A 17,200-nucleotide genomic window follows, 5' to 3' on the forward strand; every position below is an offset into this window, starting at 1 on the left:
CATTTATGACTGAAGAAGAAGTTAGACCGACAGCTTTTCCGATAGTTGTGGCAGTGCAAGGAATCGTGTTGCCTCCCCGATATACGGCGGAGCAGTACATCACTAACTGATGGATGAATGCCATCATTTCATCTACAATCAAGAAGAAATTTCGAATTAAAATTTATTACAACGCTTTTCTCTCGGAGTGCAATTGAAGTGCCACAACTGCTGTAGGGAATGGTTTTGGTACGCACAAAAAAATAAAATCCCTCAATTGCTTCTATCCTTTAAGAAGTTGCGTCAGCTATTCATATCAACTGCTGGGAGGTTCCTCTAAATTTAGTTGCCGAACGTTACTGTTTTCGTTTTCTTCTCTTCATCGTCTGAATGGACGGCACGGGCAAGTCAATGATGTAGTCATAAATATTTTGTCTCTGGAAAGCCCTCTCGTATACTTAGTAATTACTCCAAACTCTTCTGTACCAGCGATCAACTGGTAAATGTAATTGCTCTTTTGCGGAATAGTTCTCTCAAATTTTGTACACGTCTTGGTTCTTCGCCTACTAGAAAGGCTTATTTCGTATTCGCTAGTAGGCAAAGAGCCTTAATTTGCAATAAATAGGAAATCTTTGTGTGTACCTAAAAGGTAAGTATTTTGCTTTGCTCTTGTTCACAGGTAGAGAAACTACCGCTTACCAATTACCGCTTCTTCTAAGCCCCTTTGATGATTCTGGTAGTTAAGGCCTTTTTCTATGGCTCTATATTCGCCTGTTTTTTTAACGGGTGCATGATTTTCACTGAGTCGGACATCCAATAATTGAAAACGTTGCTTCTAATAGTCGTCGCCCCTCAGCATGTAAGACAAACGTTCGACTATATTTTTTTCCCCAAATGACGGAAAGCCATCTGCCGTTCTGAGTCAGCAAAAGGCTGAAGGGTCCTCTGTTTGAAGGGCAGCAACATATAAAAGTAAAACAAATAATTGACGCGTACACTTCTGTCAGGTGCTTGGCCGAGCTTCCTATGCTATTTGTGGCGTTCGTCTTGATTTAACACCACAAATGGAGATACCTACAGTTTTAAGCCGACTCCAAACAGCAAATGTTTTTTTATCAGGAGCTTTTTCTTGGCTGAAACACACTCGGAGGTTTGCCATTGTCTGCCGCTATTAGAACAAATTTTCTATCTTTTTTTTGTTTCCTGCCAGGAGATTCGAACCTATGCACTTCCGAATGTTAGTCACGTACCAAACCATTCGGCTGCGGCGAGCTTGACTCGAATACTGAAAATCACTTCTGTGTGCTTCATTACTAGTTTCAGTCTAATAACAACGGCCTTTCGATCGAAAGTCTTCGCAATAATTGAAGTAAAAGACTGGATAATTGACGAGGAATCAAAACCGAGGTTTGTAGGGACAACCAAGCTTCTCCAAAGGTCATAGAGGCTACTCGCGTCTCTTCAAAAACAGTTCAACTCCGTTGTAAGGTCGAAGGAGCTTGGAATTAAGTGAGCACCGGTAAACTGTGGTATTGAAGGTAACAAACTGGCTGATAAATTTGCAAACGGCAGTTCCCATGCATAGAGAAACAGTCGGCTACATCAAGATTTTCTTCGAAAAAAGGTCTTGAGAGCAGTTGATGCAGTACGGACGCCTTTAAAATAAACGAGTTTTTTCAGAATAGACCTGACAGAGAAGGAGTAAGCTGATGAGCTCTGAAAAGATTAATTACGTGCCTTATTCGTAGGGATGATTTATGGGCCTCGAGAGGTATCATCGAAGATTTTTGTCGGAATTAGGTGATACATTTTTGTATCGGATGTAATGAGAACGAACGAGCTACATTCTCTGTACCTCGACAAAATGCTTGGATTCTTAAAAAATCATTCTAAGTCAATAAAATCATTAAAACATTGAATTGAATTTCTTTAAAGTAACTTGCGCGACTGGCCTTACAGTAACTATACAGTAATCCATTTAGTAGCCCTGTAAACACAATTTTTGGGAACATTCTCGCAAGTGTCGTCATTTATCTCACAAATGGCAACTGCAATTTAATGTTTCAACTCTGGAGCCGTCATTGAACGGTTGGCGTAACATATATCGTTTTGGCGATCTTCAAAAGTAATCGAATGTCTGCAAATAGAAGATAGTTTCTTGGCATCAGTCTGTTCGATTTTATTATTTGCCAAATGTGTTCGAATTACGGTAATCCATTTTTTAAATTTCTTACCATGAGCTAAATTTCTGTTACTTTCCGATACATTAGCTGTTCCGTTCTTCTTTATTATAGAATTAAATCATTTTCTTCAACAATTTTTGTACAATAGATGCAATTTGTTTGGACTATATTGAATGTACAAAAATATTAGTTATCGATGACGTGGGAAGTTCAACACTTATTCGAGCGTTTGGGTGGGTTCGAAGGTATACAACATCGCCTGAAGGTCGTCTCGGATGCAAATGATACAATTAAATAAATCGATACTTCAAATTTCAAACGCTAGATGGAGCATTCTGTATGTGTGTATTTACGGTTTATTATAAATCTACAATCCTAATAAATTCTACCGCTTTCCTTCTCCGACACTTAATTAACAATTTTCGAAAATTTCGATATGTTCTAAGCACTATTTCACCAGAAATATTGAAATGAGAGGAGTAAATCATGAACACTTATGCCGTGTGCATATTATCAAAATTTGTTTGCTATAACAAATAGCATACAGTTGTGGACATACAAATATGGACAGTGAGTTAGCTTGCACTTAAAGGATATTTGGCGCGTACACTTAGCACCAGGGTTGGTGGCGTCTGTCCACGTTGAATGTACTGGATTGGCAACTAAGTAATTGCGGATTTTTCGAGAAAATCAAAGACAATTTTTTCATGGAACTAAATAACTTTATTCCGTAATGTATTGCCTATTTTGATCAATGACCTTTTGCCATCTTTCAGGCAGCATCATAAGCCCCCGTTCATAAAACTTCTGGTTTTTATTAGCAAACAGCTGAATCAGGTACGATTTAACATCATCATCATTATTGAAATTTTTACCATTCAAGGAGTCTTGTAAAGATCGAAACAAAAAGTAATCAGATGGTGCAAGACCAGGACTTTATGGTGGATATGACAAAACATCCCAACCAAGCTCCAATAATTTTTTCCGAGTGGCCAAAGATGTGTGTGGCCTTGCATTGTCATGATGGAATACAATACTTTTTCGTTGACAAATCGAGGGTCGACAATGGTCGACGAGGGTGACAAATCGGGCCGCTTTTCTTCAACTACATTGTTTAATTTCGTTAGCTATTCAATGTAGACATCAGAATTGATCGTTCGGTTGGGTGCTAAGAGTTCAAATTAGACAATTTCTGTGTAACCCCACCAAACTGATAACAAAACCTTCTTCTGATGAATATCAGCTTTTGATGTTGTTTCAGTTGTTTCACCTGACCTGCTCCACACTTTTCCGCTTGGTATTGTTCTAAACACCGCATTTTTCATCGCCAGTTATCAATCGTTTTAAAAATGGATTTTCATTACGTTTCTTTAGAAAATCGCAGTTAATGCGTTGCGTTAAATGTGTTTCTTTCAGTTCGTGAGGAACCCAGATATCGAGTTTTTGAACATAGCCAAATTGTTTTAAGAGATTTTCAATGCGTGTATGGGATACATGAAGTTTCTCTGCAATCTCACGTGTTTTACTGTGACGATCCGAATCGATTACTGCTTTGATTAGGGTGGCATCAACTTTAACTTGACGACCAGAGAGTGTTTCTTCTTTGAGTGAAAAATCACCAGAACGAAGTTTGGTAAGTCAGTTTTGTCACTGCCGTTCTTTTAAGACTTCGTCACCATAAACAGCACATAACTTTTTACGAGCTTGCGATGAGGTTTTCCTTTCGCGGAAATAAAAAAGCAAAATATGACAAAAATGTTCTAAACGCCAAACGAAAATTACGCAACCAATCAAAAAATTTGTTTTACTAATTGACAGCTGAATTGCCAACTAACTCTGCAAACCCAAAAATTCAACTGAAGCTTAGTGAAATTCGCAATTACCTAGTTGCCAATGGTTTATAGCGCACAGTCAAAAAATTGGCACCGTACTTAAACAGTTCGGCTGGGAGCAGATCCGGCCCAGAAGATTTATTATTTTTTTAAATTTACTTGGCGTCGCATTAAGAACTACATCACAGGTATTTACAGGCAAGTTTTGCCAGTTTATTTGTTTTGCATTTAATATTAATAATTTTTTAAAGAAACAAAATTCGTTCGTTATATTGAAAAAATGCACAACACTGCTTCCAAAAACAAAAAAAGAAGAAATTGTCGAAACCTAACGCAGTTGTTCTATCAATAAGCGCCTGCTCTATTATAATGAAACGCAGCGTACATTAGAAGCAGGTACATTAATATGTGCCACTTGTTATTGTTTGATTTTTGGAGCTCAGTGCATGTGTGGGTGTGAGTGCAATCGTGTATTCAGTGTGGCTTGGTTGTGCTCAAATACACAGTTTACGATTCACTGCACAAACTGCAGAGCTCAAAGCAACCAACAGGCTAGCATGGCCACTGAATGCCACAACGACATGCCGTGGTACTGCGGCACAATCATACCGTAGAAGAGAAGTAACCAGAAGGGGGCAAGCTGTACATAAATTTTATTATTTTGTGCTAAAACTTCGTAGTACAAATATTATCTGCTCCGAGGTGATGGGAAAACATATGTAACTCTGAAGGCTGGGTATTTATGTGTTTGTACGTATGGGAAGAAGTTTTCGCCCTCGCAAAAGGGGTGTCGCTGCTGATGCTATTTTTGTGTTCGCTCTAGTAATATACTGGTGATGTGAAGGTATATATATGAGGTCTAGATCGCAGTAGTTGACATTCGTTTGAAGCGTAAAGCTCCCCTTTTATCTAACCCCAAAAATGTCTACATTCGTATCAAAAAAACAGCATTTGCGGGAAGTTATGCTTCATTATTACATTTTAAAGAAAAGTGCAGCTGAAACGTATGGTATATTGAGCAATATTAACGGTAATCACGGTCCATCAAATAAAACTTGTAAAGAGTGGTTTCGATGCTTCCAAAGTGGCAATTTCGACGTGAGTGTTTAAGATCGCGAAGGGGCACCGAAAACATTCGAAGATACTCAACTAGTCTACTCAACCCTTGATGATATGTCCAAAGAGTTGGATGTTGACAGATCCACCGTCGGTAAACGTTTGCACGCAAAGGGAATGGTGCAGAAAGCAGGTAACTGAGTGTCACATCTATTGAAGCATCCCTCTCCGAGAGACGTTTGATGAAGTGTGAGATGTTTCTTGAACGGCAGAAAACAAAAGGTTTTCTGCATCGCATCGTTACTGGCGATGATAAATTGATCTGTAATGATATACCTAAGCGAGGAAAATGTTGGTGAACCAAGTCCATCGACAGCGAGAAAAAAATATTCATGCTTCAAAGGTTATGTTGTGCAACTAATGGGATCAGAAGTGTGTTATCTATTATGAACTCCTTAAACCACTTGAAACCTTCATTGGCGATCATTACCGACTGCAGCTAATGTGTTTGACTCAAGCTCTCAAAGAAAAGTGATCGGAATGGAACGGTAGATATGACAAACAGATTTTGCTGCATGAGAACGCAGGGCTACACGTTGCTAAATCGGTCCTGAAATGTTTAGAAAGTCTGAATTGGGAAATCTTGCCCCACCCGCCGTATTCCCCAGACATTGCACCTTCGGATTACCATCTGTTCCGATCAATTCAGTCATCCCTTATTGGAGAGCGGTTCACTTCTTAACTCTTTCCGTCACGCTCTTTACTGCGACATAAGAAATTTATTTTTTGTTGTTAATTGGTGAATATGGAATACAAGTAATACACGAATGCAAAAAAAAAAAAATATTTACCGTTAGGTTTTTGAGAAACAAGGTGGTCACCACCAGTAACCACCATGACTGAAGGGTACAAAAATTTAATAAAACTAATGCACTCAATTGCTTCACTTTTTTATTTATTTTTAGAAAAAAGACAATACAAAATTTGGTAATAAATTTACAAATAATTATTTCTTGTGAAAATCTGAAAAACATGTCTTTCCTTTTCGGAGGCAAAGTGGGACGTGGCATGTCCTGCATTGCCATACTGTGCGGACAGGGACGCTTTTGGTACTGCAAAAGGCGCATCTTCTAGGTGTGCCTCTAAGCGGTTGATGTCGATTGCTCTCATGGCGGATTTCAGCAGGCACGCTAGGCTTTATATAACTTATCATAGTCTGGATGCGTTCTAGTAGGCATGAGATTATTGTCATTCAGATGCAAGCATCCAAGAAGCCAGCTGAAGCGATTTAGGGGCATACAAGAGGAAATGTATGAGTCACGTAAATCAGAAGCAGAAGACCAGTAATCTTTGTAACTCGGTAGCTTTTTATACCCATCACCATATTTATGGCCAAGAAAGTTTGTATTTCAGAAGGACTGGTAGGAGAAAAAGGTTTTCCTTCTTGTGTTGCATATAGGTTAGTTTGAAAGCTTATGACCTCAACCAAGTCTTCTCTCCAAAGCATGCGAAACAATCGGAGTGGTGTTACATCTTCCAAGCTGATTATATGATCAGCTAAGCCCACACTCTCAACAAACTCGCCAGGTATATCCATAGAGAAGGTCCTTTTCCATTTAGGAGGCTGCAAGGTCGTAGAGCTAACAATATTATTCTGACTTACAAAGTTTGATAATGGTATGTCATCCTCGTCGTCGAATAGCTCTTCATGGATATTCTGTACATCTGCCCCACCCACATACAATATCGATTTTGACACTGGCCACTCAGGCGTGTCTAGATTTTCATCCTCATCGGAACTGGCTTCACTTTCAGGTCCTGAAGGTAAATCTTCATACAAACATTCTTCAATTTCCCTTTTCGTCAATGATCGTTGCATTATTGAAATAATTGCCTAAAATATTGTAAATACCAAAGAAAGTCCCACTCATAGTGACCGTATAAAAAAGCAAATTCTAGGAATACTTACGTCACGGTGGTTATTGTTGCTAACCACCACTGATTATAGAAAATATTCGTAAAATAATCGAAATTTCAGCAAGAAAGCAACCACTGTGTATCAAACACACCACAAGAACTAAATTTGCACAAAAATCAAACCATAAATTGCGTTAATGAATTTATTGTGAATTTTTACTTCTAGCTTTCACAAAAACGCGCGGCCACGGATTTTTACTTTAAATTTTCTCAACACGTGGTGGGTGTATTTCTAACTATTAGCGCCCTTTTCACTTAAAAGGAAGCAATAATCAATATTCGTGCAAAATTAAAAACATAGATGTCGGCAACCGTCGTAAAAAAAATAAAAAATAGGTGGTTAGCAACGCTAACCACCGAGACGGAAAGAGTTAAGAGAGCATCGCAAACTGCCTCAATGAATGGATGAAGTCAAAAGAACTCGAATTTTTCGTCAGAGGAATCCGTATGCTGCCTGAAAGATAGAGTAAAGTTGTAGCTTCAAATGACACATACTTTACATAATATCATGTATCTTTTCATTGTTTAAATAATTCGTCACTTTGACTAAGAAAGGGCGGAAACTCAATCCCTTACCCAATACAAAATTTCCATGCAGGCCCATAATCACAGTGGTTCTTGAGTCCACTGTGCGCTTTGATTTCAAGTTTTAGTAAGATGCAATGAGTTGAGTTTAAGTAGAATGCAATGATTGAAGAGCCTTGGTGGTTCAATTTCACAGAGATAACAGACATAGAAATTGTCTTGTTTGTCGAATCTAGAGAATGAAGCAAGAAATTTTGTTTTATTTATTTCTATTTAATAAATTACTTTTTTTACAACTCTTTATTATGAAATAAAATATGTACATTTTTGACCAATAAGATAATGATATAAAATGCTGCAAATGGAAGACCGTGGTAATGTCATGTTTTTAAATATATAAAATTGGATACTAAATGCTGTGGGACGAATTATAAAAATAAATAAAGAAATGTATAAGAAAACTAAATGGCAGATTACTTCAATAAACTTATTTTACATGGAAGGTTAGGTTAGGTTGGCCTGGCTGGTTGAAAGCCTTCACATAGACCTATTGGTGCTTAGTGGTATCAGACGGAGATTGCCCCTTACGTTTCCTTGCAGTAGGCTTCTTGTAATAAGCCTGCTTGTTTTGCGAATTTAAGTAAATTCTGACGCTTTTACCCCGATAGACATTCTAACCTCTCATATTGTAGAGTTCTTAAACATTTCATTCTGGTTTTACATGGAAGTTTATTAAGCAAATTTAAGACAATTCAGTACAAAATTATTCTAAATGAAAGATAGGTTATGTGACAGGTCTCAACAATACTTCATGCGAATGAGAATTACTTCTTCAACAGGTGTTACTTTGATTTGATTATTGATTACACAGGCCGACAAAATTTAACCAACATTCAGACCCAGAAACCAGACTATATATTTCCGAAGGTTTATAATGCGCTGAATTCAAATCTGGCCTCTGAATTGCTCTATTAGTTTGAGTTTTCGAGATATCCTAACCTAAAAGTGCAAAAAACCCCATTTTTGCCCATATTTGAGGTTATGTAGCCTTGCAGATGTTTTCTTTCACCAAAATTAAAGGATGGCATCTTTAAATACAATCCTTCTTTTTTCAAATGGCGTTTTGTTTGCTCAAATATCATTTTTTTTCGCAGAGATATCGCATTTTGAAATTTTCATGTTTCGAAATTTTCCTACACCTGAAAATCGATTAAGATAACATAGACATGATATAGTCGATTACTAATTTTCTTGAATTGAGTCTTATTTTTCTTAAAATTTTGTCTCACACCATAAGTGTGCTGACTCACCACACCCCAACACTATCTAACCTTTGGGTACCGAGTCACACACAGCCCTAACCCCTAGTAACCACCCCTATCATGCCGCAAGCAGGCTTACCCACAAACTCCAAATTTACATACTATTAATCCATATATTTCAGGCCCTCAAACCCAAGAAAATTAGTAATCGACTATATCATGTCTATGTTATCTTAATCGATTTTCAGGTGTAGGAAAATTTCGAAACATGAAAATTTCAAAATGCGATATCTCTGCGAAAAAAAATGATATTTGAGCAAACAAAACGCCATTTGAAAAAAGAAGGATTGTATTTAAAGATGCCATCCTTTAATTTTGGTGAAAGAAAACATCTGCAAGGCTACATAACCTCAAATATGGGCAAAAATGGGGTTTTTTGCACTTTTAGGTTAGGAAATCTCGAAAACTCAAACTAATAAATTAATTTTAGTTATCAATCCGAATTTTGCATGGACAGAGAAGCAGATATTAGTTTAAATTATTTCGGATACTTTTCCTTGTAGACTAGTGTTATTAACGATTTTTTATGGCCAGAATTGTATAGTATTGATCTAGACAACGTTTATTTTCAACAAGACGGCGCTACGTGCCATACAAGCAACGAAACCATTAATCTTTTAGGGAAAAAGATTTCAGACCGTGTTATCTCTCGAAGAGGTGATCACGATTGGTCACCGAAAAATTGTGATTTAACATCTTGTGACATTTTTCTTTGGGGCCACATGAAAGAGCAGGTCTAGCCAACATCCCAGGGTCGATTCCTCAAAAGATGGAGTTCGCCTCTTTGCAATTCGGTTATGGCAAATTTCATGAAAAGGATATTGTCCTGTAAGCGTGGTCGTGGCGGTCAATTGCCTGTTTTATTTTCCACCATTAAAGGCATACCTTCCTTTTTATAATGAGATAAGCATCCGATCATTTATATTAAAAAATAGCATTTTTCTTTGAATATCAAAATAACACCTCTCATTGGATAACCCTTTAGAATATAAAATGATATCACCACTCGGCACTTCCTTCGATATTGAAGGAACCATAAGCCACCGCCAAGTCAACAGCGAATGCTGTGAAATTTCCTGTGTAAGCCAATAAAAATAGTGAGTTAATATACATCAAAAAAAAAAAAATGCTCCAAGAACTGACCTTTGAGGGACACTTTCGCTTAATTTTAATTCTCTGATTTATATTCCTTAAATATGACTTAAACGAATCTAGAACATTTTTGCGAAAATCTGCAGAGTTATGGGGTCCCGGTGGTGTAGAGCTTGAAAATTTAGGGTATTTTCAGGATTTTTCTTACAATAAAAAATATGAAAAAAGATATTTAAATTGTTTAATCTTCTTATTTAACTTCTTTTACATAACTAGAAAAATGAAAAAAAAAATATTTTTTAATATTAATAATTTTGAAAATGGCGCTGAAGTTGACCCTCCCGAAAAATTGGACCTGGAGGATGTTGTCCTCTGGGAAATCCCTATTTTGGCTCTTATATTTACCTGAAATACAAAAACCAGAAAATGCATAACTGTAGCTATGTCCCGTTACTAGAATAAAAAAAATAAAATTTGACAAAAAGGCGCGGTTTTGAATTTGACACTCTAAAAATCGGGGTTTTTCAGTTTGGTAGAACAAAAAAAAACGGAATAATGTGAAATAATAATATGATTCTAAAACGGGCGATAGCCATGTTGTGACATATTAAACAGATTAAAATTTCAGATGATTCGGTTGAATATTTTTTTTGACAAAACCAGGCCGAAAAGTCGTTTCGAGATAAATGAGTTTAAAGTTTAAGGTATAGGAGCGCGCGGGCCGCTCTCTACTTAGTTAATGGGCTGTAGAGGCTATAATATTGGGAATTTTCGCATATATTATATATTGAAATTTCTAGACCTCCGGGTCCCCTTAAGTTTGCTTAAAAATATGTTATTATCACCCACATCGAATGCTTATTTCATCATCCATTTCTTTATATATAACTGAACTTATTTCATTAATTCTTCAGTTGAAGCTCCAGGCCTGAAGTCAAATTTCATTGGACTAAAATATCGGGTTGTTCGGAAAGTAATTTCATTCATTCCCCACCGGGGGTTTTATTGTATTTTTCATAACTAACTTCAGACCTAAGTCGCATTGTCATTATATGTTTTGACAGCTGATATAGCAAGGCTTGTGTGTGAATAAGTTTAATTGATTTTACGCAATAGTTTTTGGTCGATGTCCTTTTTAATATGGAGAGCAATAAGCAGCAGCAGGAAAAGGTCTGTAGTTGCTTCTAGCTTTTCGATTGCGTTTTTTATGAATTGATATCCCAATAGCGCATTTGAAATCCTCTGGAAAAATTCCTACAACTATACTACAATTAAATAAGTAAATGTTTTAAATTGTTTGCAACACACAGGGCAATACTTTTTAACAGTCGGTTTGATATATCATCATTTCCAGATTCATCAGTTGGAATTTACGAAATTTAAAATATCTGAACCAGAAATTGGATGAAAGAAAAAACTATTTGCGGGTGGAGTGTATTCTGAGCAAGAGGTGTTGGCATTACACCTGCAGCGTGACAAACTATTACGTGACATGAAAGCTTTACCAGTTGAGACAATAAAATCATAAAGCTCATTGGCGACATTCACAAAGTTCGAAATACTCACACCACCGGCATTCAATACAACCGAATTTCCATGCCTGTTGGATTTTCGATATAAAATATCCTTTTATCGCATACCACCTTTTTTAATGTCACCTTGCGCAGCTCTAAATCTATTCTTGTAGCAGTCACGCTTAGAACGAATTCCTTTTTGCAGTCTGTATGACAGACGATGCACGCGTTTCCGGAGGCCTCTGTCTGTCGGGTGCTTGTTACATTTTATACGTAGCTCATTTTTTTAATTAGCTTCGAGTGATTCAGGGCTTCAGTGAAATATCGGATCGCTTAGGGATAATAGTGAAGCTTCTTTTGCTTATGTGAGCTTAAAGAATACTCAAAAGTAAATTAAACGCTTCAGTTGCGTCCTTTTCTGCGTAAACAATTTCCCATTTTTTATAACGTAGAGCATCATGAAGAGCGCTAAATTTAATTTTCGTAATATTTGATTATCTTTTACTAATATTATTTCGTTAAATATTTAAATAATTGATTTGTAGACTCATTAAGTCTATGAATCCAATTTTGTCTGCGAGCATAATTTACAGACCATTTGGGATTGGAAAGTAGAGCAACTATCGACTAAGATTTTAATACCTAAAGAATAGAATAAAAATCACTTAAAAACCACACTTTTCGTGCATAAAAAATCTAGTTGGATACATTACAAGATCAAATTAAATTCAGTCAATGCTCGAATAGAAGAGCATGCGACTACTCCGTTTTATATATAAGTCCATTGAAAGATAAAGAGCTACGAAGATTACGCTTTGCTAAATTCAAATAATTTTCTTACAAAAGAAAGGATTTGGCCTTAGGGAGGTTTATGAGTTGCCTGAATGTTCTTTCGGTTTAGAAGCGCCTCTAAACGTAAACCTTGACTGGATGCTTAACAGTTCATTGAAATTGGTGAATATCAACAGTACACCAGGACCGACGTATGCAACCATTCGCCTAAAAGAAAGATTCATCCGTAAATATGACACTTGCCCAATTCCGTTCTGAATTTGCTTTAGCCTTTTTCAATGTGTGATAGGGCCGCAGTTTTTTTGAAGTGCTTAGGGGTTTGAGGTCTTCTGCACGTAAGTGTCATCGAATCGCATCTTTGAATACATTAAGCTCACTTTTCTTTAAAATTGATTTAGCTTCATGCAACGATAACTTCGGCTTTGTCACCAACAAATCAGTGACCTTCTGATCTTGTTTTGAAGAAGTATTTGTTTGGGTCTCGTCCGATGAACTCGTCAATGCTTTTAACTTCAGTTTACCAATGCGCGCATTTATTTATGAAAGTCCTTGACTTTTTCGAATGCTTTGCTGTAGTTGCACGTCACACTTTCGGACTTTTAAAAGCTGAACATAGAAGCACTGCTTCAAATCTTTTTTCATACGCAGAACTCATTTTGAAAAAAACAACGTACGCTTTCCAAATTTCTCTCAAAACTAGAAAACTGCCCCTCGCGTATTGCGGAAAGGCTGCGGCTATTAACTGACATTTAATTTTTTTAATATATAACGGAACTCTAAGTTTGCCGATCACGCTTCCGTTAGACATGTTAACAATCTATCAAAAACATTTAATTTTCTGTAGAAAACTTTTTGTTTTTAAATCGTTCACTTTGAATCCTCTAAAATGTTATAAATATTAAAGAATTGCAGAAAAGTTTTGGAGTGAGTAAACTTGATGTGCCGCCGCCGTAGCCGAATGGGTTGGTGCGTGATTACCATTCGGAATTCACCGAGAGGTCGTTAGTTCGAATCTCGGTGAAGGCAAAATTAATAAAAACATTTTTCTAATAGCGGTCGCCCCTCGGCAGGCAATGGCAAACCTCCGAGTGTATTTCTGCCATGAAAAAGCTCCTCATAAAAATATCTGCCGTTCGGAGTCGGCTTGAAACTGTAGGGCCCTCCATTTGTGGAACAACATCAAGACGCACACCACAAATAGGAGGAGGAGCTCGGCCAAACACCTAACAGAAGTGTACGCGCCAATTATTTATTTTTTTTTTTATTTTAAACTTGATGTGTGGTTTTAGAAGAAGTCGGCATCATTGTTTTTTTCTTTAGTTTTAACCTGATTGTGTGATGGTCTCCTACAACTTTATGCTATTAGTCTCAATATGGCCCTATAAAGTGGCTCCTTATTCTTGTACTGCCTTTGAGTCGTAGCAGTGTTTTTCAAGTTTTTTAAGGCAAAAATTCACTTTTTCTGAGTGAATACTTTTGGGTAGAATCTCATCTAATCACGATTTAGAATGAATGGAATCAGATAGAAAATACGTTCGCAACAACAATGAAGGAAAAGTTAAAATACTTAGATAGTTAAATTATAGTTTTAATCTTTTGATACCTAAAATTAAGTTCCATCCTATAAAATGTCTTGCTTTAATTTTTTCACTAAAAAATTCTCTAATGAAAACTTCTTGGGGTGTTTGAGGGTAACCGTCGCTGGTACGGCGTATGTTGAGAAGAGGTCCAACGTCTGAAATATCCATCAAAATAATGAAACTCTGCCCTTTATCTTTGCTCCCTAATCACGTCCTTTTGGACGCCAAACAAAATAACATTAATAACAAAATAACTAATATATTATAATGCCACATGGAAAACGCTGCTGGATTGGTCACCTGCAGCTGCAATCACCGCAAAGCAGCAACCGCAAAAGGCCAAAAACCCGAAAACACTCAGCATTAAACAAACATCACTATGACTGTTTTTAAGCACTGCCTATTGCGTGAGTGTGTGTGACACATGCAATTTAGCTAACGCCAGATGCTTTATTTGGACGCCGCTTTGCTTTCCTATTTGATAGAATTAATTACAATTTAGTCAAAATTCGCTGGTGGTGAAAGCGTCATGGCAAGTCTGGCAGTTGTTGGCTTCTGATTGGCATTTACGGGTTTTAGGTGGCAGCTGCATAAATATTTGATGCGCTTTACTCGTATATCAGGTGGCGACAGCAGCAACTGTAGGTGCTTTGAAAGGTGCGAAGCTCAGTGCATCGTTGATGATTTGCGTAGGTATAAGTACGCATGTGCACATATTGTACATAAGTGAATGCAGATGAACGCATGTGGCACAAAATACTTGCAGTTACACGAATAGCAGCGCGACAAATTGAAACGTTTAGTGTTTTAATATATTTTTGATAAAATTTTTTATTTTATTTTTACTTTTTATACAAACATAGTTCATACTACAACGAAACTAATATAACTTAAAGTTTCAAACTTTGAAGAAAAAAAATTGAAAAATTTTCATAAAAAAATTGTAAACTCAAAATTTTTAGTCGGAGTGTTTGGAAAAATTTCCAGCATACGTTATATGGAAGAAAATGAATAGTTGCGGGAATAAAAAAAAAATTCAAAAATCATTGTGATTTTTTAGACACCTTAAGCCGGCGCTTAATGTGCTAAAAACCTTCGTACCTTCAGTTGTTTAAAAACTATGACTAAAAAGTTTTGAATTTTTGTGAAATTTGTTGGTATTTTTTTTTAATTCTCTGCAAAATTTGAAACCTTAAGGGGTTATATATTGGAGGTTGAATTAGTTTTAAAGGTTTTAAAGCTACAACTTTCGCCCATCTTTCGGGCAATTTCCGGATGCCGTTTCTCCAAAATTCTGGCCGCTGCTTGGCTATCCATGACTCAACCCATATTTTGGTAGCCTCGTACGAGGAGAACCGCTAGTCCGCCAAATCGAGACTCATATGCCGGAACAAATGATAATCGGAGGGAGCTATGTCTGGACTATACGGCGGGTGGGGTAACACTTCTCAGCCAAGCGTTCCAAGGTATTTTTTGACAGGTTGAGCAACATGCGGCCGAGCGTTGTCATGTTGCAAAATAACCTTGTCGTGCCTTTTTACCGTTTCCGGCCGTTTTTCTTTCAATGCCCGGCTTAAACGCATCAATTGCAGTCGGTAACGATCCCCCGTGATTGTTTCGCCCGGTTGGAGCATCTCAAAATATACGACGCCGACCTGATCCCACCAAATGCAGAGCATGATTTTCTTGCCGGGAATATTCTGCTTGGCCGTCGACATTGATGCGTGGCCGGGCAAACCCCATGATTTATTGCGTTTTGGGTTATCGTAGTGGATCCATTTTTGTCGCCAGTCACCACCCGATGCAAAAAACCCTTCCGATTTTGTCGCTCGATCAGCAATTCGCACGTAAAAAGTCGCCGTTCGACGTCGCGCAGCTTCAACTCGTACGGGACCCAATGTCCTTGCTTTTGGATCATTCCCATCGCTTTTAGACGCTTGCAAACGGTTGATTTATCAACGCCCAATGATTCAGCAAGCTCTTCTTGGGTTTGGCACGAGTCCTCGTTTACCAATTCCCCCAATTCCGCGTCCTTGAACTTTTTGGGCTGGCCAAGACGCTCCTTGTCTTCGGTGTGAAAATCACCACTTTTGAATCGTCGAAACCAGTACTCACATGTTGAAATCGACGGAGTATGGTCTGGGTAGGCCTCCTGCAGCAATTCACGGGCTTGGGCTGTATTTTTTTTCAAATTGAAGCAGAAAAGCAAAGCTTCCCGCAAATTGCGTTTCGACGGCACGAAAGTTGACATACTCGGAGCACGAAAACACTGCGTTGTTTATACTTCAGCGAAATGACAGATACTGATAAACAAAGCCTAGGGATGAGGCTTTGTCATGAATATATATTCAGTATTGCCAACGCGATAAAGTGATAAATAGCGCCATCTGTGTGTCACCTTTAAAACTTATTCAACCTCCCAATCAAGTTAGCCGAAAAAAGCGAATTTTCCAGAATTTTTTCTGAGAAAACTTTTATATTATTGTAATTGAACTAAAAAATTTGTAACTGTATTGTAAGACTTAGCATTAGTAAAAATATTTATTTGGAACTAAAAAATCCAAACAGATTTCGTTTAAGTAATGTTAAATCTAGTAATTAATCAAGGAAATAAGCAAAATAAATGTTTTTGACAAAATGGCGGTTTCTCAAAAAAAAAAAAAAAAAGAATGATTTTTGACTAAAATTTCGGCCTTAAATTGTTTATAAAAAATATTTATCGGTAAGAAAAAATTTTCGATTAGTTATTAAGAAATATATTTGAGAAGCTCGTGTTAAAATTTGAGACTAATAGGGTTAGCCGTTTTCGAGTAATGCTGGCCACCAACTTTGAAAACATGATTTTGAGAAAAACGCGTTTAAAGTTTGAAAAGCACTTTCAAAGCACCTGAAACGCCTATTCAAATTTGCGTGTAACTTCGAATATATTCACCGGAACGATATTAAAGATATGTACATTGAGAAAAAAAAATTGATTTTTTGAAAATTCTAACTTCCCCCTTAAGTTGAATGGTTCTTGTTGTATATAGTACAAAACGCGTCTTTATAAAACAAAGTAAAAAATAACTAAATAGTCAAAAATTAGTACCACGTCGTGTTGCTATTTTTGCGAGTACAGGTGTGCATGTGTTTTCGTTTTTTTCGTTTTTTATAGAATAAATGTGGAACGTATATTTATGTAGTCCTGAAAACCGCAAAAACAAATGCAACAAAATAAATTTTTTAATTGTAAAAGTGAAGCGAACTCGTTGACGTTGGTAATGGGACATCTACGGGTTCGTAAAGAATTAAGTGAAATGTGAAAGTGAAACTTAGTCACTGCATAGGGGTAAGCTTGTCTCTAATATA

This window comes from Anastrepha ludens, chromosome 2 (genome assembly GCF_028408465.1).
Source record: "Anastrepha ludens isolate Willacy chromosome 2, idAnaLude1.1, whole genome shotgun sequence".
NCBI lineage: Eukaryota > Metazoa > Arthropoda > Insecta > Diptera > Tephritidae > Anastrepha > Anastrepha ludens.